Genomic DNA, 25838 nt, shown 5'->3' on the forward strand with positions numbered 1-25838 from the left:
TGAATTCTCCCAAGTCTTTATAAGCTAGGTCTCTCAGTCAGCCAGGGCTGCAATGGTTGCCTGGGGGCTCAGCATAGGGCTCTCCCACCTCACACCCACAGCTCTGCACCCAAAGAGGACTCTGCCTGAGACACACAAGCTCCAACTCTTCCCAGCAGATAAACAGGGGTTTTCTCCAACTAAAGCCTTCCAGGTCCCACCCAGGCTGTTCTCAGCAACCCATGAGGTCCAGGGATGAGAGCTAAGAAGGCCTTCCTGTAGGCTGCCTCCCCAACACCTCACCTAATCTCACCCAGGGGACACCTCCTTCAGCATCACATTGACCGGACAGAAGGGCATGTGGCGCCATCTCTAACACAAAAGTGTCACCAAGACCCCACTGTGACACCAGAAATGCCTGTCATGGGTCCTAAGCAGATTTCTAGGACATCCGGGCCCACAGGCAGCAGAGAAAGGAATGGCCCGGTCAGAGAAGCCAGGTTCCACTTCACAGAGGGTGGGGGTGGGGTCCAGGTCTGTGGACTCAAAGAGCCAATGGGAACAAAGCACTGTGCCTACAGTTACTCTCAAATAGCAGTTCTACGACGACAACAACCCACTTACTGACTCACGACAAGTCCTCTGAGGGTGTTAGGAACCCCATTCACACTAAAGGACAAAAGCTGGGAACTACTGTATGGATTGTTCAGTACCGCATAGCTATTATGGGATGGGGCTGAAGCTCAAACTCAAGCCTAAACTGCAAAGGCCATGGTAGCATCTTTAGTTTCTCCCTTTCTCTCCAATATCTCATCCAACTTGAAAACCCTGGGGATCATTTTAGCAGTCCCTGAGGAGCGTGTCCCGCAGCAACCAAGTCGAGGGGACTGACGAGGCCTCTTGGGAGTGGAGTGCTGGGTAATTTAATTCTCTCTCATTATTCTCTAAAAGTCTTTGCTTATCATTGCTATTGAAAAGCAAGAACTTGCCAACCAAAAGGTTGAGTAGAAACTTGCCGCCCCAGCTACTAGGGAGGATGAATCAGGAGGACCACAGCTTTGGTGAGCCTGGGAAACTTAAAGACACAGCAAAACAGCTGGGCAGTGCTGGCCCATGCCCCTTTAGTCCCAGCACTCAGGGGGCAGAGGCAAGCGGGTCTCTGTGAGTTCCAGGCCGGCCTTGTCTACAAAGCAAATGCCAGGACAGGCTCCAAAGCTACAGAGAAATGCTGTCTCAAAAAATCAAAAAGAGAGAGACTGCAAAACAAAGCAAAAAGTAAGGAGAGAGCTGGGGGCGGGTAGCTCAATCGTAGATCATCTGCCTAGCACATATGTGGCTTTGCATTCAATCTTCAGCATTGAAAACAAACAAAAAAGCACTAACCATGCCCCGACAATCCAACAGCCACAGGGAATCCGCTCACCAGCACCCAGGGGCTCTCAGCTCAGAAGAGACCCGACAGCCACCTCTGAGTACAGGAACCTAATTTCCTCCTAGCCCATCATCACCCAGAACTGAGATCCTTCATGTGAAAGGGTAGGCTGGTTGAGCTTCCAGATCCTGGCAGCCTGGGAACAGCTAGTTTGTGGGAAAGACAGGACCTGGGTCCAGGACTCCAACCTTTCCTTTTCTACAGTTGGTTGTAGCATCTGATGCATTCAGTGTTCCAGACTCAGACAGAAAGCCTGGCCAGCATTACCTCATGGACTCCTCACAGAAGCTCTACGAAGGTTCCCCCCACCCATCCCACCAGTCTATTGTACAGAAGATAAAGGAGGAGACCAGAGAAGAGGAATGAGTTACTTAAGGGGACATGGCCGGTAAAGGAGCCAAAATTTCAACGTCCAGTCCCCAAACAGTCCAGATACTGGGAATGAACTGGGCTGATATCAATTTATCCTCTGATCCAACAGGCTCTGGGGCTGGCTGACAAAAGATAAGAGGATATCGGCTGCCCCTCTCTTGCAGCACGATTCTGGTGAAGGGTCCCAAACTTTGACCCAGGATTCCTACCAATGATGAGAAGACGATTGGTACAGGCAAGCCCATCAGGTTCTCCTTTCCTGGCTCCCCCGGGCACTGTCAAGCAGGCCAGACAAGCTGCTATCACCGATCGCCCGGCTGGTTCCCTACGGAGCTCCAACCGCAGAAGGGTCAGCGACAGGCCAGCCCAGGCTCTGCTTTAAACGGAGCTGGCGCTGCCCAGGCCCATCTGCTCATCTCTCCTTGCTCCACGCCACCTGTGCCAAACGCGCACCATTCTTTCTCAGGCACCAGCATGTGCGTCCCCGCTGTCAGCTGCAGCGCAGGCTCCAGAGGGAAGGCCTGGAGCGCCACCCAGGCCGGGCTGCACAGGCCCACCCCTCCAATCTCCGCGCCTGCTTCAGGAGGCGTCCACCCTCGGTCCTGCAACCCGCCGGCCTCCCCTGCAGCCCAGGGCCGGCCACCAAGCCCAGCCCGGCCCAGCGTCTCACCTGAAGCCTGGCTCTGCACCCCGCCCGCTTGGAGCCCGGGGCCCAGCTGCGCCGCAGACCCCGCGCTGCCCACCTGACGCTCGGGTGTCGCAGGTGTCCACCGTGCGCCCGCCGGCCTGGAACGCGCGCGCGCGCACACACACACGGGAGCCAGAGCGCGTGCTCGGGCGGCGGGATCCGCCTCTCAGGCCTCAGGCAGGACCATCCCTTCGGCTCACTGGATCCTGGGAGTTGTAGTTTTCAGGTTAACAGCTTGGCCGAGCCTCAGACCAGTTCTACTTGGTGTTAATGTTACCCAATCATGAGAGTTCTGGTAATAAATATAAATGCAAGATACACCAATATCCACACGTTACGTATTAGAGGAAAAATAATTCATATTTTGACAAGCTTTTAAGACTCATAAAGGGGCTGGAAGGAAGGCTCAGAGGTTAAAAGTGCTCACTGCTTTTCCAGAGGACTTGGGTACTCATATCAGATAGCTCACAACCGCCTGTAACTCTAGATCCATGAAATCTGAAACACACACACACACACACACACACACACACACACACACACTAAAGTAAACCATTAAAATATAAACAAAAAGACAAGAAATGCAATGCAACACGGAGTTTGACACTGTAACGCCATCACCACATCAGACGCTACCCTCCTTGTGGAAGGTGCTCAAGGGTAGCCATCCTCGGTCTTGAGGTGTGTCTGTTGGTTATCAGAATACAATACACATACCTCCATTTATGGACCAATGCATTTTCCCTCTCTTAGTTCTTTGCTTCAAAACCGAAGATTCAAATTGCTCAGACAGAATGACATCTCCCATCACCTATGTGCAAGTGGTCCTGAAAATGGAGTCTGCAGCTCTTCATCTCCATGGTGGAGGGCATTGGCAAGGAGCTCTGGGGTAAGAGTGGGGTAGCCAGTTGGCTACTCACCAAGCATTTCACGTCTCCAAAAGGCTGTTCCTTCCATCAAAGGAAATGTGTTGACAGGTTTTTAAGACAGTGTATCCTTTGCCTTGCTACACGGCTGTTAGAATAAGTCTCTCCTTCTCCTGCTCAGTCATAATTGTATGTTTCTTATTGAAGCATAATATGTACCTGTTGCAGGCAGAAGGAAAGCCATCAAAAGTTAAAATGATGTCATCTAAAGTCACCTTTAGAACCACCAGCCAGACAGCCCCTGGGTAGATTTTTGGCAAATTCCCTCCCTCAAGGTAGGAAGCCCATATGAAAATGAGGTCACCCTGTGTACATTGTTCTCTTGGCCCTTCTGGATAGGCAGTGTTTGGCCAGAGGCTGAGATGCAACCATAGTTCTCAGGGAAGCAGAAACAGAGTGCAATGAAGGACCTGACCATCATCATCCTCAGCCAAAACTACTTTCCTTTATAGAGATGAGCCCAGACAGACATTTAAAAGGTATCATTTTCTATGCTTAATAGGCTCCTAATTTCTCTTTGCTATGGGGTCATATTTTTACCTTCTCTGACACTAATACATTTTATCCCACTGAGGTGGATTTAAGTGAACCAGTAAAGTGAGCTAATAGCTCACTCTTTAAGATTACAAGTTACTTTATACAGGTGGAAGGGAATTTAGCAACAATGTAGTCCAATTCCTTTCCTCTGTGAGTCAGAGAAGTGAGGTCCAAGACAGGGGGCGAAGGTGGAGCTCTAATCGTAAAGACAGGAAGTGATGCCACTTAGGAGCTCTGAAAAGCTCCTTCTGCTTCGGTCTTGTGGGAAGGTTGTAAGATTGTGGGAATGTGTCAACACAGCCCAAGGCGGGGACTCCAGCCCATTTCAGCTTGACAGGGAAAAGCAGACACTCTGGCAATGGTGTTGATGGCACCAGGATCCAAGAGGATCCAAAGGGAACGCAGCAACTGTAGAAAAGCCACACAAGAGGGTGGAGGTGTGCCGAGGGAGGAGCTGGAGAACTCCAGGCAGATCTGGGACCTTGTAACCATGAGAAACATGGGTGGACTCAGGGGTGATGGGGACTGATGGGGACGGGAACATGGGGAATCAGGCGGGGAAGGGCTGGAGAGGAGAATACCGAAAGTGTTGACTGGAAAGTGGGCATTTTGGGGTGAGGTAGAAACTGAAACCTAGTGCAAGGGAAACTCCCAGGAGTCCGCAAAAGGGGATCCAGCGAAGACTCCAAGAAATAGGGGGTGCATAGCCGGAACTGGCCATCTCCTATGACCAGCGAGACTTCCAGTGGAGGGAAGGAACCCAGCCACATAACCTTCGACCTACCGTCTGTCCTGCCTATGGGATGTGCTGGGGTAAGGGTGGCCAACCAGTGAATGGTCCAGCCTAAAACCCATGGCAGGGAAGTAAGCCCACCCCTCACACTGCCTGGAGCATCAGGACCAGAGGCTGGATGGTTCAGAGACCTAGGAGAGAACCAAACATGACCGGAGGGGGAAAAAAATCAATGTAATGATGCCTAATGGCATTCTGCTGCACTCATAGATCGGTGCCTAGGCCAACTGTCCTCAGAGAGGCTTCATAGCCAAACATCAGGCTGAGCTCAGGGAATCTGATGAAGAGAAGGATTGTAGGACAAGGACATCACACACACACACACACACACACACACACACACACAAACACACACACACACACACACAGAGAGAGAGAGAGAGAGAGAGAGAGAGAGAGAGAGAGAGAGAGAGAGAGAGAGAGAGGACAATCCTGGGCTCACAAGAGCTCACAGAGACTAAGGCAAAAAACCAGGGAGCTCGCATGGGACTGTCCTAGGCCCTCTGCATATGTGTGATGGTTGTGTAGCTTGATCTTTTTGCGGGGCTCCTAACAATGGGAGCAGGGGCTGTCTCTGACTCTTCTGCTGGCTTATGGGATCCTAATCCTTGCCCTGAGTCACTGTGCTCAGCCCTAAATGCAAGGGGAGGTGCTCAGTCTTGCTGCAACTTGATATACCATGTTGATATCCAGGGGAGGCCTGCCCTTTCCTGGATAGAAATGGAGAGGGGGGAGATTGGGGGCAGGCAGAGGGAAGGTGTGGGGGGGGCAACTAGGAGGAGAGAAAGGGAGGGCAGCTACTGTAGGGATGTGAAATAAATAATCTTTTAAAAGGAAGAAAGAAACCTGCAGGGGTTGAGCCAGGCCAGGGTGCATGCAGTGGTGGTTGGGCTGGGAGCATCAGCTTGGGGACTTGAGTGTCCTTAAGAGCTACCAAGCCACATCCTCTGGTAAACAGAGGTCCGTCTTCCTTACACATCCACTGAGTGGTGGCAAATGCACACCTAAGTGTGAAAAGCTCGGGTTTGGCCCCGTGGCTGTCCATCTCCAGGAATTCACATTTAAAGTTGCCCGTATCTGGAGTCTGACCCTGACTGGCCTGGGGTGGGGTGTGGGTACCACAGCTAAGAACTGCCAAGATGGGTCCTGCTGAACGTCTATGGGCTGCCTGTTTCCTTCATGGGAGACAGGCGTGACGGATTGAGAAACTGCTTATCCACAGGCTCCTGGCCTTTCCTGTAATGACACCTCCCTGGAGTTCGATTCCCAGCATCCACATAAAAACCCAGGCGAGAGGGACACACACCTGCAGTCCCAGTACAGAGGAGGTGGAGGCCGGAGGATCTGGAATTTTTGTACCATAGTTAGCCGAAACAGCTCCAGGTTCCATGAAAGGCCAGGTGCGTCCAAAGATAAGTAAGCCCGGGCGTGACTCAGGAGGACGCCTGATGGTAGCCCCAGCCTCCACCTGCATTTGCCCACTTGTTCCTGTGCTCCCAGGCACACACGTGCACACGTGTGCACACAAAAAATAAGAGGATACCTAGCACAATGATTTTAAACCATCTAATTTCCCTTGGGTCCCGTTAACAATCTCTTCCTGGCTTACTGCCGACCACTTGCCATCAGATGGCGCATCAGCCATTTTCCTTTTTGCTGTGGCCCGAGAAGAACCAGCAAGGGAGGAAGGTGTCAGCGTGGCTCATGATTTGAGGGAACAGCCTGTCAGAGTGGCTCACAGTCTGAGGGAACAGCCCATCCTCGTGTAGAGAGAAGAGAGGCTGCTTCACACCCAGGTGGATCTAGGAGATGAAACAGAAGGCAGGTGAGGCTGCATCCCTCACAACCTGGCCCATCTGCAGAACCCACTTCCTCTAGCGAGTTTCCACACCCTAAAAGTCCTGTGACCTGCCAAACACTACCACCATCTGGGAGACACATGTAAAAACACATGAGCGTCTCTAAAAAAAGAGACATGCTGGGTAGGAGTGGCCGGGAGCATCTTCCTTCCAGGCAAACATACTCCAATTGTGTGACAGTCACATAAAGTTTACACACTAACAATAATCATGTAAGTCGTGAGCTATGACTTCTAATATGATTTGTTATACAGTGGTGCTAAAAAAAAATTCCAACAACTTCTGTCTAGATAGAAAATACAAATTGAAGGAAACCTGGACACACCACGGCATGACTCAGTGTCAAGTGTGAGCCTGGCCAGTGCCAGGCAACTAACTGGTGACTGAACTGGCATCTGCTTGTTTGTTCTCATGGGTGCGCACACGGAACCTGCACACCCGAGGTGCACTGTTAGCTCCTCGCCTTTGGCGTCTGGGTTTCAGGGCTGGCTGGCTGAAGTTTGCATTTCTTGTCACACGAAAACTCCAGAAAGACAGACGTCTGTCTTCCATTCTCTCTCCTCTCCAGCACCTTAGCAAGTCCCCACCACAGCCTTCTACAGTAGCCTTCTAATGGCCTTTCTTATTCTTTTGTCTCAACTTTTTAGCTATCTATATTCATTGTGCAGAATCGAGGATTTCGTTAAGATGTTTCCAGACATTCACATTTGTTCTTTGTTCCTCTTTTTATCATATTCCCCTCTGCGGAACTTCTCTCTCACTCCTACTTTCAGATCACATATTCAAATCTAGATTCCACAGATGAAGCTAAACATATGATGTGTGTCTGGTGTCTCCTGACATAACGATCTCTGGTTCTATTAGTTTTCCTGAGAATGGCATAATTTTGTTCCTCTTTATTGTTGCAGAATATTATTTAACTAAAGATTGCTACATTTGTTTCTGCTACAGTGTATTAATTTAATTGTGTGACGGTGTGTTACATTGTTGATGCGGCATTTGTTAATTGTGTAAAGATGTGTTGCATTTGCATTAATTAAGTAAAATTAACCTGGGCTCAGAGAGGAGGGGTTAGCAATTGGTTGACAGGAAGTAACAGGGAGGAGCTCGGTGTGGGTCTTTTAGTTGAGGCAGTGTGAAAGGGAGTAGCTTCTGGGACACCAGCAAAGACAGAAAATTAGCCAGTTGCTACTCTAACTCACTGCACTTACAGGGTTTCTCCCTAATCTTTGAATCTCGAGTTTTATTAGAATGATAGAGATTTAGTTAGAACTACCTTTAGCATCAGCAACAGAACCGTTGTCTGGGGGAACAGAACTCCCCCCCAGGCTACAGCTTTAGGGGTGCAGCCACGGTAAAGAATGGAAAAACAACACTATATGGGTGAATAGAACTCCTCTGTGCACTCATACCACACCTCTGTCTGTCCACCTCCCTGCTGTTGGGCATCTAGGCTAGTTCCACATCGTGATTCTGGAAATGATGTATTAACCCTGGCATCTCTGCAGTCTGCTGAGTTAGATGCTCTCTGGTATATGCTCAGGAGTGGTACACAGCCGGGTCACACAGTAGTTCTGATTTTAGTTGCGCGAGGAGCTTCCATATTGATTTCTATCCTGGCTGAGCTTACGGATTCTCCAGCACATCACCTCCACTTCCTTGCCTGTGTTTGTTTTTGTTGTTGTTTTCTGTGTAGCCCTGGAACTCACTCTGTAGACCAGGCTGGCCTCCAGCTCAGAGCTCCAGCTGCCTCTGCCTCCCGAGTGCTGGGGCTGGAGGCGCGTGACACTATGCCCAGCTTCAGCTGTTGTTTCTTGGCGACTGTCATTCTTTCTGGGTGAAAATGGAACGTCAATATAGTTTTGATTGACAGCTCTCTGATGCGGAATATTTTTCATACATCCATTAGCCATTTTCACTTCTTTTTATGAAAACGACCTGATTCAATTGTCATTTGTGGATTGGATTATTCGGAGAGTTAATGTTTTGAGTTTTAAAAACTACATTCTAGACACCGTTCCCTTCTGCAGTATGGCGGGCAAAGACATTCTCTTCACTCTGTTATTTCCTTAGCTGCAAGGAAGGTTGCAAATTACACGTAATCCTACTTGTCTGTACTGGCTATGACTTCCTGCACTATTGGAGAGTTTTCAGAAAATCCTTGCCTGTGCTTAGGCATTTACTTGCCTTGATCTTACCAGGCCTCAGCTAGGCTCCTTATCTTCTCTCAGGCTCAGAATCTGAAGCCGTTCAGCAGGCATCCGTGTTCTGGGTACTGCCACACTGCTCCAGTGGAGATGGTGCAGTATGGAGCATAAAGAGCTTGTGGCTGTCTGTCCTGAGGTTTGCACCATGAGTGGTTAGGCCTCCTGGGGGTCCCTGGCATGATCCCAGAAGAAGGTGTTTAATCAGCTTCCTGCTTGGTTCGGGTGTTGGGTTCGTGAGTGCATGGATCTGTGTTCTTCTATTAGTCTTTGGAATCATAACTTGAAGCAGTTGCTGCTACAATTGCTTTAAAGTTCTAATGAATCATTTGGGAAGACTCAAACACTTGAGTTAGGAATAGAGGGAAAGTTTAGAAATAAGAGAGAAAATGAAAGTAAAGACAAAGTGCAATTAGAAATGGAGGATTTACAGAAAAAGGGATTAACAGTCAGGTGAATAAACAATTCCCTAGAAATATTGATTAAGGGTTCCTGGTGGCAGCCTCCCAGATATAGAGGCCCATACATTTACAGTCCCACAGATGCTCCACTCCCTTGGACAGGTGTTTATGATAAAGGACCTAGTTAGATGGGTGATGGGGAATGGAAAGCGAGTTAAGTTCAATATGTTATCTATCTGGGAAAGAATCAGGAGAGCTCAAGCACCATGGTGTGCCCCTCTGAAGAACAGCAATGGCAGTTGAGGTGGCAAGTATATAAGTTTTTGATATTTGGAAACAATCGGGAAATTCCTTGTCATGATCATCTTAAATATAATATTTTCGGCCACCCCAGAACCAAAGAAGAAATACTAAGTTATAAGTCAGGACTTATGGTAGAGATACAGGGCTGCATGATAAATATCAAAACTAGCAAACACCAGATGTCTGGCGGGCTGACCACAGATAGGCATAAAATAGAATTTTCTCTTCCTATGAAGTCTATGTCTAATGTTCTCATGTTCCAATTGTGTCAGCACTAATGATTTCTGAACAAGAGTGTAATCTTTTGGACTCCTGCCAAAGAGTTTGTTCTTTAAAATGATTGTATATATTCTGATGCTCTGAAGTAAAGATTCCCAGCAGTAGCAAACCTCTCTTGTGTTTGACTCTGTCGAGCCGAATGAATTCACTCCTGACCTGAGTATCTGAGTTAGGTCTCCCCACAGACCAGTGGTCTGCTGAGCAGTCTGCAGCAGCAAACTGTGCCTTAGGAGGCCCTTGTTCAGAACAATGGACAGCGACCATGTGCTCCACAGGCATGGCCTGTCTACCCACCTCTGATCTGATGAGGGCATTCTAGATAAGGGTTCTCTCATTTATAGGGCTCCATGAAAAACAACCTCTTTTCTGCTCAAGCTTCTTAAATATGATAAAAAGAGGAGATGCATGAATTTGAAGGGACGTAGAAATCAGGCTTGTGGTGAGGCTGTGGGAGCCAGCAGAAGGCTAAACAGTTGCTAGAGGCTCCGGGTACCACTACCCTGGGGAGCTGCCAGCATCCTGGGTGTGGCCCCTGCTTTCAGGACAGGAGCAGTGTGCCTGGCCAGGAGATGATGATGCATCACAATACTTACCCTTACGAACGACTGAATACACGCCACGGGCCAGCATTTTCATGTCCGTGGACTCTAGTGTCCTTTGGTCTTGATGCTATTCCACCACAGGGCCAACATCTGGATGAACTGGGATGCAGTGAGCTTGTTTTGTGTGCTAACACCCCAACGCTACCTGCCTGCTTGGGGTGATCCTGGCTTGTAGTGACCAGATAGTGATTCAGGGTTGAGAAATTATCCCCCACACAGCCTGGACAACACTCAGTGTCTGTGACACATGTGTGAGTTTCACCAGCCACACCAGGGCCATGTGTGGGAAGGGTCTTCACACCAGCCTGAGGACATCCCTTTGAGAATCAGAACCTGAGCTCCATGCTGTGCACCACAGGCACACCTCACAGGCGGCTGCAGAGCCTCGGTAGCAGCCAGAGAGTCGGGAGAGGCATGTGTAAGCTTTCTAAATTTAAGGTTTAAGACAATACTGAATTTATATCCAAAACACTTAATATTTGGATGCATTCAAGCACGTAAATCAATGTTTGAAACTAAACATTTTATATATTCTCAATATTGATGAGACATTTACAGATTATATGTTAACTAAGAAATAAGCCAGATAAACCCGCTCATGCTTGTAATCTCAGCCGCAGCAGGACGGTTGTCATGAATGTTGTAGTGTCCAGCCTGGGCTATACAGTGAGTTCTAGACCAGCCTGGGCTACAGGGTAAGTGTGTCTTAAAACAAAGCAAACCGAGATGTGTAAACTACACAGTCGAAAGGTTTAGCATGAAAAAAATAATGTAAAATGTCTATTGCTTGTATTACATTGTAAGAGACCCCAGACTGGTACTATGATAGAGGTACCAGTCAGACTATGAAACTTGGCGAGCAGACAGCACCACCTGCCGAGATGAAAACAAGGACCTAATCTCATCCACCAAAGTCCATAGTTCGGGAAAAGTCTCCAAATGTACTAACCTTGCCTTTTGGTTTTGTTTTTCCCTTTCTGGCTAACTTGTTCTTGCTAACTGAAGTGTGCTAATCCAGGACGTGGTTTCTGTGCTTAAAAGCTCGGCCTCAGAAAGGCCCAATGCTACACTAGGATTCCCAACACCCAGCGTAGTCACTGGCTGGCTAGTAAAGACTTTCACTTGGCTTAAACCCATGTAATGGCTGCCTCCTTGGGATGGCATGTTGATGTGGTAGTTTATATACACTGAGTTAAATATACATTACTAAGATTAATTTTGGAGATGGATGTGGTTGCATACATAGGTTTATAACCATGGCACTCAGGAGGCTGAGGCTGGAGGTCGGAGAGTCCAAGGCCAGACTAAGCTAAAAATCATATATACATACATACATACATACATACATACATACATACATTTCAGTAGTTTCTTTTAACCCTTCTAAGTGTGACCCCCAGGAACTGTAAAACTACGCCCAGGGCTCACACCGGGACCTGGCCGGTGAGAGGGAGGCACTGCTTCTCATTTCTTACTAAGGAGTTATTCTGAGGTCTGACCAGCTCTTCCTTTGGAGCTGGGGCCACGGGGCGTTTGTCCTCTGCTCCCTAGCATGAGTAGATGAAGGATGGACATGTTGCCTTGGTCTCTGAGGGCCCCCCCCCCGCATGTGCTGTGTGTCTGCCTACATGTGCTGTGTGCTGTGTGTCTGTCTGCACTTTTGCATCTTTTTGAGTCACTAGAGGACAATGGGTGTGACTTAGAGATGCTCAGCTCCATGAGCTCAGAGCCCAGCCAGTAACCACTCAGTCTCTTGCTCACCTGTAACCATGACAACTCCATGGATTCTAGTTGCCAAGGAACACAGTTTAACCTGTATCAGTTTTCTTTTTTTAAAGAAGGAATGGAAAGACATACTGTATTTTCTCGGGAACCATTAGAGGCAGGCTCTCTCTCTGTCTCTCTCTCTGTCTCTCTCTGTCTCTGTCTCTCTGTCTCTCTCTGTCTCTCTCTCTGTCTCTCTCTGTCTCTCTCTGTCTCCCCCTCTCCCTCCCTCTCCCCCTCTCCCTTTCCTTCTCCCTCCCTCCCTCTTCCTCTCTCTCCCTCTCTCCCTCTCTCTCTCCCTCTCTCCCTCCCTCTCCCTCTCCCTCCCTCTCCCTCTCCCTCCCTCCCTCCCCCTCTCTCCCTCCCTCTCCCTCCCTCTCCCTCTCTCCCTCCCTCTCCCTCCCTCTCCCTCCCTCTCCCTCCCTCTCCCTCCCTCTCCCTCCCTCCCCACTGCTGTGCTTATAGCCTGGTGGCTCATCCCGTTACTTTTGCTGTGATGTCCCTGAGGAGTCATGTCTGCCGGGAGTGAGTGTCTAGGAAGGCTGGTGGGGTAGGGCTGGTGGGTTAGTATATCCAGGGATTCACACACACACTTGGGCTGTTCTGTGATCTGGATGTCCATGACGTCTGCTCAACCCATCTTGCAGCCCATTAGCTCTCATGCCAGGACTCAGGATTACAGGAGAGCTGGAAGACACTGATGGCAAATCCGGGTGGAGCCAGGGGCAGAGCTGAACCCACTATGGGTTTGGGGCCTGGGCCTGTCAGACAGATTCAGGGAGGCAGAACAAGTTGGGATAACATAGGAGGAGAAGGGTTTACATGAGAAAATTATGCTTAAACCCCATCAATTCAGCTTCTCAGGCATTCCCCACCCATTCTGCTTCTGCTTCTAAAAAGAAATGTATCCCTCCATATGTATGCAGAAACAGCTAGCTGCACTATGAGGCCGTTCACTGACCACACACCACCTGTGTGCTGAGACAGAGCCTCCCACCAAACCTGGAGCTTGCTCTCTTAGCTAGAATGGCTGGCCAGTGACCTCCAGGGATCCTGTTGTCCAACTACCCAGGACGGGGATACAGGGGCATGCAACCACCGGAGGGACAAGCACTTTACAAACCAACCATTTCTCAGCCCCTTAGTCCCTTTAGTAGTCTACATTTTGATGGGAGATGTCATTCTGTAAATATGTTTCTCTTATTGGTTAATGAATAAAGCACTGTTGGCCAATAGGAAGACAAGATAGGTGGGACTAGAAGACAAGACTGGGAGATGTAGGAGGAGTCAAGATGTAGAGACTTGAGAGACCAGAGGTCTGGACCCTCTCTGCGGTAAGATAAGACCACGTGGAAACACTTAGATGAATAGAAATGGGTTAATACTTAAGACAGAGCTGGCCAGTAAGAAACACTAGTAACAGGCCAACAGAATTATATCTAATACAGTGTCTCTGTGTGTTATTTGGCGCTGGCGAGGCTGTAGGACCAGGCTGGTGGGAATACATACTGGCTGTGACTCTAAACAATGGACAGTAGGAAGCGTCACTGGGCCTTTCCCAAAGAAGACAGATGGGTCCAGGACCTTCCTGAGCTTGAGGATTTCCTGACACGTGGGTAGTGGCAGTGGGATTCTGTGACTGGTCAGTGTCCTGGTCCTTTTCCTTCCTTGCATTTGATGTTTCTTTTCTTCAGGGTTTCCTAGACTTCTTACTCCTGACCCCTTTCACCTGGGAGTTTTTTTTTAACACAACCCTGGGAGTTAGGTATATTAAATGGAATTATAGCTGGTCGGTGGTGGTGCGTACCTTTCATCTCAGCACTTGAGAGGCAGAGGCAGGTGGATCTCTGTGATTCTGAGGTCAGTCTGGTCTGTTATACAGAGAAACTGTCTCAAACCACCCTCAAAAGGTTTTATTAAACCCGACATTTATTGATAATAAATCATAAAAAGTATATTTTAAAATGGCCCTTTGTGGAACATGAGAGGACTCAGCTTATTAAGGAGCCCGACACGGTGCCCGAGGGCTTGAGTTTGGTCCCTGGAAACAAGGGGACGGAAGCAAAGCACCGGCTTCTGCATCTGCAAGCCATGGGAATCCATCCCAGTGCTACTACCCAAATGTCAGAGACCGCTCTTGTGGCATGCAAGGACATCCCAAGCAGCATAAAGCAGTTCTTTGTTGTACAGTTTTCTCGCTTCATACATGCGCTTTTACCACTTACTAAAGATAAAAGCCCATTTGCAGACGAAGGAGGTGGATGTACTTGCTCTTCTTACACACACCACTTACTAAAGATAAAAGCCCATTTGCAGACGAAGGAGGCGGATGTACTTGCTCTTCTTACACACTTACTCCTCTTATATCCCGGGCACACTAGTTTGATGCTTGCGCGATGAAGAACGATGACTGGAAAACATTTACAGTGTTTTTTTTTCTTTCTTCGCAACATAGAGCACAGATATCTGTGTGTATAGTGAGAACCCTGCAGTGCATAGCATATGACATCAGATCTGAGGAGGGTTCACTGGTGAATGGCATGACGCCATGCGCTGTGCATGTGTGCACACGCAGTGTGTTCAGAGCCCAGGCTGCTGTGGAGTCACGGGATCTAACATAGCTGTCGGGGACATCTCAGATGCACTGATCGTTTGATTTTGACCTAAGTTTTGCTCCCTGAATGTGAGACAACTTTTTTTTTCTTTTTACTGAGTGTGAGACAACTTTCACTGCTGTCAAATTTCTCATGACCCACATGATCTCAGATGGAGCAGAGACTCTCTGTCTAAGCAGACTTGGGGTGGGCTGCACCAGTGGTGGACAACTTACCCTAGCAAGTCTGAGGTCCTGGGTTCAATACTTATTGCAAATAAATAAATAAATAAATAAATAAGCAATGAAGCTTTGCTTTGGTGGCCTGGAACTCACTGCGTAGTCTAGGCTGACTAGCCAGCAAACCCCAGAGACCAGCTGTGTTTGCCTCCCGAGCACTAGAACTATGTGTGCCACCATATCCATCTGCTTTTCTTTTATTTTAATGTTTTTAACGTGGGTTCTGGGAACTGGACTCAGATCTTCATGCTTGCGAGAACGTTCTTGGCTCAGATGTCTTCCCAGTCCCTGATGCATTTAATCAAGTTCCCTGCAGAGAGACCCAAGAGGACCTTTGCATCTCAGGGTGATTCATTACAGAAGGTTGCAACCACAGCCAGCAAGGCACAGTTGCTTTAAGGAGGGCGTGTCTTTCTTGTGTGTCTGTCAATGCGTGTTCAGGGAATGCCTCAGAAACAGCAGAGGCACCTGAATTCTAACCAGCTAGCTGAGCAGTTCACAGGCAGGCCCAGAACAGTCCCTAGCTTCAGCCTGCTGCGATCCAACCTGCCTGGGGCTTGTGCTCAGCCATGGAGTCCTGTTGCAGGAGGAGGGAGGGGAAATGAGGACAGAGGGCACTGTGGGTAGGGATGCCTTCGGCTTGCTAACACATTAGAAATGCAGGAAGGCTCTGCATTGAGGTTAGCTGTCCCCTTCGATCTCTCTGAAGTTATTTTTGTGTATCCCCACCCACACCTTCACTCAGTATGGAGAGGGTAGGCAGAGGAAAGCAACCGCCTGCCCTCCCAGGCCCCTTAGCCTGCCCCTTCCCAGGTGTCAGCTGCCCATATTTACTGCAACCCAGAGCAGCTGCAGGGTAACGCTGGGTGACTTTCAAAAATCCGTGACACAGAAACCCACACACAAAAGGCAAGGTTGAAACTATGCGATGGGCTCCCTAAACTTTGTGGTTATTTAAAGCTGTTAGGCTTTTCAAATACTGCCCTTCCTGATGTGGCCCAAACACTGCCCTCCTCCCCACCCCCACCCCAGCCACTGTTACAGCTAAGAAAGGAAAGTAACAGCAGGTAAGGACACCAAGTAGCATGTGTGTCATTGGTGGCCTTGGGGAGGGGCAGGAGCAATGACCATCCTGTCACTCAGGACAATTGTGCAGGTGATGTCATGGACAAGGGCCGTGTCAAGGGATGCATCCCTTCTGGAGTGACAGCTTGTTGCACAGTTTCCTACTCCATGGGGGCCTAACAAGGTTGTGCTACAAAAGTTCCTGGCCTCTGAGCTGATGGTTCAGGTCCCAGGCTGGTGGCGGAGACCTTTGCAAGGGGCAGGCTGTTCCACTGGGGATTTTCAAGGGCCACTAAGAACAAGCTGCCATCTCATAAAGAGCTGCTTCAGTTATTTATCAGAAAATACATTTGCATCCGAGAAATCACCCCTCAAAGTCAAGCCCTCTGCTTTCTGTTGGGAGAGGGCCACAGCCCAGAGACGCATCTATCCCATCCCCCAGGCAGCTGCCAGCTCATTGTCCTGGAGTACGTGTGTGTGTGTGTGTGTGTGTGTGTGTGTTTGTGCGCGCGCGTGCGTGCGCACACACGCACGTGCGTGCAAGGCAAGCTTGTCAGCTAACACAAACTACTTTTGACTTTGAAATAAGCAATGGGATACTTCCCTGAATGGGATTTATTTTAGCCATCATCAGATGTATTTGATGTCCCTGGTCACATAGAAGTCAAGATGTGGGGTGGTAACCCTGAAACCTGATGCCGTGCATTATGTCAGCCAGCAAGAGCTGGGGGGGGGGGGGGAGGAGGAAACACTGCATCTCAAGAAAACTGCCCTAACACGAAGCGGAGGCAGAGCCCAAGGTGTGATGGTGCTGCCCACAGCTCAACACAACCCTCCCAGCCCCCGCCCATTTCCTGCATGTGAGCTCACCTTTCCATGGGTGTTTGTCCTGAGAGTTCTCCTGCTATGATTTGGATATGGGTTGAGAGTGTCCCCAAAGCCTTGTGTGTCAGCAGCCTGGCCCTCCGTGTGACAGTGTTGGAAGGTAGACCTGTCTGAGGAAGATCTTAAGTTCTTAGGTCATGGCTGTCTGTCCTGGGAGGGACCTTAGCACCCTACTTTTGGCACTGAGACAGTTACTCTTACACACGAACTTCAGTGAGGTTCTGTGATGTTGATGGAGACAAGGAACACCCTTGTCAGAGCTTCACACGGTACTCGGATGTTTAGCATTTTAACTTTCCAATTGTGGATTCATGAAACCTCTTCCCTGCCCCCCATAAATTGTGGACATCAGGTATTCTATTATAGCCACAAATACCAACCAGGTCAAAACACTCGACTAGAGCCAGTGAGATGGATTATCTAGTAAAGGCACTTGTGGTGACAGACAGCCTGATGAGCTGAGTTAGACCCTTGGCACTATGTAAAAGGTGTAGACTGTCTGCATGGAGTTGCCCTCTGACCGTCACACACATTGTGGCATCCCCCATCACACACACACACACACACACACACACACACACACACACGCTAATAATAAATTAAAAGTACAGGAATGCTGAGCCGTGTCGTGAGAACAGGTTCCTCAACCTCAGGCACTCAGTCCAGCGGGGATAAAGTCAATAATCCCAGCGTGGCCAGCGAGGAATCCGGTGTGCCAGGGCTTTATGGTACCTGCACCAACTGTGGTGGACTGGGTTACCTTCTGCCCATCCTTCCTGCACCCTGGTCTTTGGGAATTGTCCACCCTTCATTATGATGGCTTAGGAGGGGGTGTGCATAAGAGACTGGTCCACAATGAGCCCAAAGCCCAGTGACCACCCAAAGCAGCCACAGTTTTGTTTTTGTTTGTTTGTTTGTTTTGTTTTGTTTTTTGGCTGAGTGTCTTGGGACAGTGGATGAAGCTTGCTCACTCCTAGCACACAGCTAGAGAAGACAACTAGGTCATTGTATCCCATCCTCCATCCTTACTTCTGACGCTACAATTTCTGGTCCGTACTAGGTGATGTCTGAAATCCTTAACACAGGGTGCTCCTTTTGCTTAAGTCCCCTAAAGGATTCTGTCAATTTAACTGGATTAGGCCACAAGTGAGGGATGGACTGGGAGGGTGGGCTAAAGAGAAGAGGCCCACAGGACTGAGCTCTGAAGCGAGTTATTGAAAGGCAACAGGCCAGAGTCCCATCTAAGGGTGGCACAGCTTGCAGAGCCAGAGGATGGGAGAAGGCTGGACCGTAAGGAGGTGAGGACAGGGCACTTTGTGTTTAGTGCCTTGTTCCCGGAATACTGTGTAGAAAACACCAGAGAACAGGTGTGGAGGAATGTGGCGTGTAGTGAACTTGTGGAGAAAGTCTGCCGTGTCTCTAGAACTGAGACGTGCCGTGTAGATGGCTGAGGATAAGTTCATCTTCCCTGGAAGCCAGGATGACAGACAGCTACTCTTTGTTAGGGAGCGGGGTACTATCATCCCTTACCCGAGGAAGTGTGCACTGAGGATGGGGGCCAGGGGGAGGGAAGTGATGGGATGGGGGGACACACGGACGAGAATAAACGCAGAGAAGGCACCAGGGTGGTACTCAGAGTGTATGAGTCCCTCCTCTGCAAGAGACAAGAGCTGAAATCCAGGCATAACGTTACAGAAGACAAGGGGGTGGTGCCAAAAGGACGCGGGGCTGCTGGGTATCAATAAAAGCAGGGATGTGGGGTGTCTCAGACCACGCTATGACAAGAGGAGGCAGCTAGAGCAACTGCGGTGGTCACAACTCTACATCTTATTCTTTGGGGAAATCCATCCTCGGCCAGGATGCGGGTGGCACCTGCTGGTTACTGCCTGCTTCCCTCTGCTGGCACGCCGTGGAACTGCACCTTAGCAACAACCTCCAAGCCCTGCTGAGTCTAATTGTACAACTAACGTGAGTCCGAGTTTTCAAGGACCATTGCATCTTTCAACTTAAGGATCTGAGGCCCAGGAAGGGAAAGGAATTAACCTCTGTCTTAAATCTGACGTTAGTGGATTTGGGAGTCCTGTTCCACAGCCAAGGGCAGCCTGGGATGGCCCGGCAGCTTCTGAGAGCACCCCCTTGTGTTCAGCTGTGGGCATTGCAGAAACTTGTCTCCCCGCTGCGGCTGTCCTCCCAAACGTGATGTTTTTGAGCCCAGAAAGAACTAACTGTCTGCAACTGGGCATAACCATATTAAGCAAATTGAGTGAGACTCAGAAAGACAAGTATGGGATATTTTCTGTGGGTCCTAGATGTTATATTGATACATAAAACCATATAAACAGATGAGACGTAGGTAGAAACAAAGCTATCCAGGCCTGGGGTGGAGGGAGGGGAGCGGACTGGGGGCTGGGGCTTGGGGAGGCATCGGCAAGGGAGAGAAGCGTGTACGGGGACAGAATGTGCTCAGTGTACATTGCATAGTTGCATGAAGATGGCAATATAATATAATATAATATAAACGTATTAACAGGTGAGTGCGGGGACTGGCTTCCTGGTACCTCAGATACATTTCCAGGCTTTTGATAGTTTCAGGGTCAGGGCGCACAGGGAGAGGAAAACAGGATAAAAGATCCAGGGGAAAGTCGAGTCACTCAGGTCTACACACTTTAGGGACCAAATAAACTCCAAAACAATTGAGTCCACCCAATCTGGGCCGGAGCTGTGGCACGGTCCTCAGCCACGGGCAGTCTGGTCACTGGCTCCAAGTGCCCGACCTCCTCACGCTGTGTGCCTAAGATGGAACCAGACCCCGTTTCCGTCTTTCTCTTCCCCAAAGACAAGCCATCGTCTATACCCTCTCCTGGGCAGGGTAGTAACTGGCAACTGTGGCCACACCGAGGGGAGGAAGTGAGTTTCCTCTGCCAAAATGCTGCTTTGGGTTGTTCAGGTTTTATCTATTTGGTTGTAAAAGTCCCCAAGAGTGGAGTTTTCTTCCTTTCTTTCTTTTCAATACTGGCGATGAAACTTAGGGCCAGGCAAGTGCTCGACTACACACAATCCCCTTTGCAAATAATAATAGTTTGAGGCAGGGCCTTACTAATTTGCTCGGACTAGGCTTGAGTTCACTCTGCTTACCCAGGCAGGCCTAGAACTCGTAACCCTTCTGCCTCAGCCTCCTGCGTGGTTGCTATTACAGGTCTGTACCCACAGGCCCAGCTCATTAAGCACAGTTTTGAAGTACAAGTAAATATATAGCACTCTTCTGGGTTGAGGTAACAGGCATCCATGAGATGGTCATAAGCTAAATGTAATATGAATGGCAGAGCAACAGACAGGGAGGTGGGCAGGAAGACCCGGGGAGGCAAGGCATGCATATTGAAGGATGGGCATCTTCAGGTCTCCAAGGCAACAGCTGTGAAGTCCAGGACGGAGACGGAGCTGACTCGTTCACCTGGTTCTTTGCTCTGTCATTCCTGTGTACACAGCCAGGGCCACATTTCCAGACCTTCTTGGGGGGGGAGGAAGAGGAGAGGGAGGGGGAGGAGAAGAAGGGGGAGAGGGAGACAAAAGAAAGGGAGGGAGAAAGGAGAGATGGAAGGAGAGAGGGGGAGAGGGGGGAGAGGAAGAGGGAGGGAGAGAGAAAGAAAGGAAGAAAGGGAGGGAGGGAGGGGAGGGGGAGAGAGAGTCACGTGACTGACTGACTTGCAGCCAATGCAACAGGGCAATGTTTTGAATGAGTGCTTTCCTTGTGTGACCCTCTCTCTGTTCTGTTACCTCAAGGACAATGCTCAGCATGACCTTGGGTGCTACGCGGTGAAGATGGATGCTTCAGGATATGTGATCACACCCCGAGAGAGACTGTTAATAAAGTTAACCTTGAATCGGGGTGGAGTCAATAACTGGCTGACTGAAATTAGCCATAGAGACCTTGGAGGACCCTGTGTAGGATAGAGAAGCACAGGAAAGAGTAGGGAGGGTCTTAGAAAGGTTCAAGGGCCCCTTTGATCAGGAAAGCATGAAGAGAGGTAGGTTGGTTGTTCCTCCTCTCTCGCTTTCTTGATCTATCAGGTTTTTACCCCCATACCTGACTCCCGAGTTTTTATTGATAATGGAACAATAGATAAAGCCTGTGGCATCACCTAGGTCCCTCTGTCATACTGCTGGGGGCCACAGGGCTGCCTGTTTCTTGCTGTGGGAGTCAAAGGAGCACATAGATGCCTGAGCACTCTGGGGGAACTGTGCGCAGGGTTGTGATGCCCCCAGTGGCCCTTCCAGCCCCTGAACTCTTCGGACAAGTCTTGTCCTGAAGATGGAGGTTACGTGCCTGGCGCTACCCGCTTCAGACAGCACAGGACTTCGGATGTCCTACTTGAGGAACCCTTCTCTCACTGGAAACCTCCAGAGCTGGAAGCTTGTGAGGCTGGCACTGTAGGGTAATGTAGGTTCTACCGTGTGCACTTGGGTTACTCATGGACACTTTCCGAGTTCATACCTGATCAACAAACCAAGCTAGAGGTGTGCCTCTAGGAAAATGCTTCAAGGGAAGCCATGCTCTTTTGTGTTCACAGGGCTGAAAAAATGTGTCATCTCCTCCTTTCGGCGCCCCAAGGTCAATGAGAATGATTAGCCCCCACTTCCTAGAGCTACTGTGAGCCCTCAACATGGCTGGCTGCTCCTGAGGAAGCCAAATGGTCATCTCTTAGTCAGAGCTCCCACAGACACCGAAGCCTTTATTCAGCTTGGGTCCTGGATGTGTTTAGCTTTGCAAGGTGGGAGAGGGTATGCTTTAAAAAAAAAATGCCTGCTGGCTATGATGGCACAGGACTATAATCTCAGCGCTCAGGAGGTGGAGACAGAGGATCATGGGTCCAATCCAGCCTGGACTACACAGACAGAGCCTGTCTCAAAAGCAAATAAATAAAACAAAACCCTTTACCTTTGTGCTTTTGCCCAAAGGAATATTAAAGCCGCTTCTAGGCTCATCTTCAAAGCAAAACTCACTGACTCTGGGGTTTATTTAATTCTCATATCTTTAAAATAACAAGTATTTTCCAAATTTAACCCCCTCCTCACCATTTTCATGGCCTGCGACTCCCTGTAAAGATCCAATGGATGTTGGAGGAGCTTTGGGACATATTCAGGATTCTTTGGCCTTTGTGAGATAAAATATGTGCGTTATTTTGTAAAGCCTGCTACTTAGAATCAGGGGCCACAGGGCAGAGGGCAGTTCAGGAGACATGGATTGACTCTCATCACAGAGTCTTTCCAAGGGATGTCACACACAGGACCATTTGTGCCTCTGGGCCTTTTTGTCCTTTTCTGCTTATTTGAGGTTGTTTTTGACAACTTGACACAAAGCAGAGTCACCTGGCGAGGAACTGCCTCCATCAAAGTCAGCTGCCTTAAGCCTGGCTTCCTTCAGTGACAACACTTTCAAACTGTAAGATGGGATACAAGAGTTTTCCTTCCTCCTCGAGTTGATATTGGTCAGTGTTTTATAACGGCAACAGAATGCAAACTAGGACACCAGCTTTCTGATTCTTCTACAGTACACGTGTGTGCTTTTATAACACAAGTAATAGCACCCGAAGATTCAGGAAAGGACTTCCAACACCCAGCATCTTCCGTGTGTGGTTACAGGATGCTGGGGGCTTCACTTAAAGTGGCTCAGGGATGAATTTAGCAAAGCCAGCTGGACTCCTTTCCTGCCCTGCTTCTAGGAGCTCTTCTGTTGCCATCTTCTGGTCTTTAGGTGATATTCCCAGCCTCCCCTGACCTCTGAACCCTTGTAAGCATTGCAGCTTGGATGGAAGCTTGGATGGAAAGGTGTCCTGGCAGCTGGGAGCCAAGGAATACCAACTACAAAGTCACACAGCTCAACAAACTTCACACAAGCGATTTATTGGGAGTGGAAAAATACCATGACGGTGGCTGCCTCTGCTCAGGTGAGAAACAGCAGCAAACTGAACAGGATGTAGGGCTTACACAGAGTTTCTTAGGAAGAGGGTGGGACTTTTCAGGGTAGAACGGTGGAATTTCATGTCCAGAGATCAGGCTTTTTACTCTGTAGGGTGGGGGGCAGAGTCCAGCTGTCAAGGCAGTTAGAGTGTTTTGTGGGTATTACCTTGCAGTTAGAGGTTCTCAGGGGAGGGGCCCAGATACTCAAGAGGTTTACATTCCCCCCTTTTGTTTATTATTGATAAACAGGTCATGGGAAAGGGGGTGATGTTATCGTTAGACTACTTCCTGCTAAATCAAGGCATGGGGGTAAACTTGATCTTCACCATCAGGGGAAACTCGGGAGTCACTAGCCTCTGGCTCTGTGCCTAGGGGGTGGTTATCCTGTAATAGTTACTGATTGAAAGTCTGGTTGGAGATCATTTTGAATCTGTTGTTAAAGACAAGAACGGTGTAAGTCCCTATGCTTTGAGGGACATGGGGACAGTCAACACCCCAATGCCCTTCTTGATGGCGCCTTGACCATGGTGTGGGTGGTTCATGAGAGGCCAGACAGAACTGGGCCCAGTGACTCTCCTGACTGCATTTGAACAGGGCCCCAAGCATCTCTGGCTTTGGGAGGCCAGGGAGCCTGGGCAGTTGCTGTGGCCAGTCAAAGGCCTTTGCTGGTATCAGGCGTTTTTGTTTGATTTTTTTTTTTTATCTCTCCCATAGTACACCTTAAAGGCCATTGCTAAGGCTTCTGCCTGAGGAGTTGGGGTCCTGATATCAGGGAAATTCTGGGAGAAGAAGTAGGTCATGTGATAGGAGATGCCATTATGTATATATGTTTCTCATACTGGTTAATAAATAAAGCACTGTTGGCCAATAGGAAAGGAAGATAGGAGGGACTAGGAGACAAGGAGGAAAGAGGAAGTAGATAGGAGGAGTCAGCATGGAGAGTCTGGAGAGAGCAGAACTGCCATTCCTCTGCTCTCAGTAAGACCACGTAGAAATACATAGAGATGGGTTAATAATTAAGGCAGAGCTAGCTGATAAGTAACTAGTATCTGGACAACAGCATCATATCAAATACAGAGTCTCTGTGCATTATTTGGGGCTGGCGTGGCGGCGGGAGGAGAAAACTCTACTCCTTACAGTCATGTGGAGTTGTTTTCCATCTGGGGTCTTGTACTGAAAGTTTTCCTGTCCCAGCCTGGTCCCACAGCTGTTAGCCCCAAATAAACACACAGATGCTATATTAATTATTAAACTGTTGGCCGATGACTAGGGCGTCTCATTGGCTAGCTCTGTCTTAGTTGTTAACCAATTTCTATCAATGTATTGCCACGAGGCTGTGGCTTACCCGGTAATTCCCCGGCATGGTTTTACTCTAGTAGCATGGCAACTCTGTCTGGCTCCCTCTGCCTACCTTTCCCAGAATTCTCCTTGTCTTCTAGCCCCACCTATTTTCCTGCCTCATTGGCTGAACAGTATTTTATTCATTAACCAATAAGAGGAGCATATATACAGAAAGACAACCCCCATCAGGGTCCCGGGATCCAGATTGTTACATTGTAAGAAGGCCTTTGTGAGGCAGTTTAGGAATTTAGATGTTGTCATGTCTGTCCTGGATGATCTCTTGGATTTTCTCATAATTTACCTCTTTAAGGGTGGCTAACCATGGGGCAAGTTACAAACCAATTCCTAGCAAGGGTGTGCCTTCTGGGGTATTGTCATCCAGGGTCCTGGTCAGGGACTTCCTCAGCCCTGATGGGTGGGCAGCCTGCCACTGGGAAGGGAGGGAGGGAAACCAGAGACGTGGAGAGGAAGAGAGGAGTCAGTGGGCTGAGGCTTGTTAATGTGATCAAAGATAGTGGAATCATCACCTGGTTTGGGCCTCACAGCTAGGAGGAGCTGTTTTTTTCCTTGGGTCATTTTCACCAAGATGGGATTGAGGTCCATCGCATGAATGACAAAGCTCATTCTTTCCAACCCAAGCAAAGATGGCTGTCAGCCATGTGGCTTTACCTCCATCCCAGTGTGGGGATATCAGCTAAGTGAGCCACATGCTTCCTTTAAGATTACCTATGTATAGATTTTTTTAAAACTCTCAATCCTGGCATCATGGGTTTTAAATTAACTCTTTTGTCACAGACCTTACGGGGTTTTAATCATAATCAATATACTTACAAATCTTGGGGTATAGGAAGTTTACACAATAGTCTTACAGATCTTGAGGTAAGATTTATACCTTAGATAAAGTTAAACCAAACCCAAAAAGAGTATGAGATGAGTAGTCTGTCCCTTTACTTTATTTTGCTCTCCTTAGTCACACAGCAGATGGCTTGCCTGACATGGGACAGAGATTTTAGGGAGAAAAAAAAATAAAAACCCTTTAAACAAGTATGCTTGGGTGTAGAGGAGGGGGAGCCATACCCTAATTCAAGAGCAAGATTTTAATTCAAGTAGGACAGCATAAAACAACAGTCCAATGGCACTCACACCTAAAGGGCACCCGAATCCCTGCAAAACTGAATCTAGTGAACAAACAAGGCATAGAGATAGGACGTTTCCGGAGTCCTGGCTGTGGATGAAGGATGCTGCAGGAGGGTTCTCAGAGCAACACGGTGAAGAGAGGGTACAGGGTGTGCGCATGTTGCTGCTGACCTACTTGCTTCCTCCCCCCTCCTGCTAGGTCTCACCCCTACCTCCCACAAACTTACAGATCCATCTATGGCAACTTAAAAGACAGGGCACTCGCACAGTGCATGTGAGAGGGAGACCAGACAAAAGCAAACAGGGCTTGGAGCTGAAAAACAGGGAAAGAGGGACCTCCATTTCTCCCGATCACTCACAGTATTTGCAAAAGTCCCAAATAATATTAGGCTCTAAGGTGCCATTAGGTGGCCCTTTGGGTTGATCATCTAAGGGGTATTAATGCCAAATTTGATTGTAAAAGCAAATAAATTGAGTGCC

The sequence above is a fragment of the Phodopus roborovskii genome, unplaced genomic scaffold (assembly GCF_943737965.1).
Source record: "Phodopus roborovskii unplaced genomic scaffold, PHOROB, whole genome shotgun sequence".
NCBI classification, from domain to species: domain Eukaryota; kingdom Metazoa; phylum Chordata; class Mammalia; order Rodentia; family Cricetidae; genus Phodopus; species Phodopus roborovskii.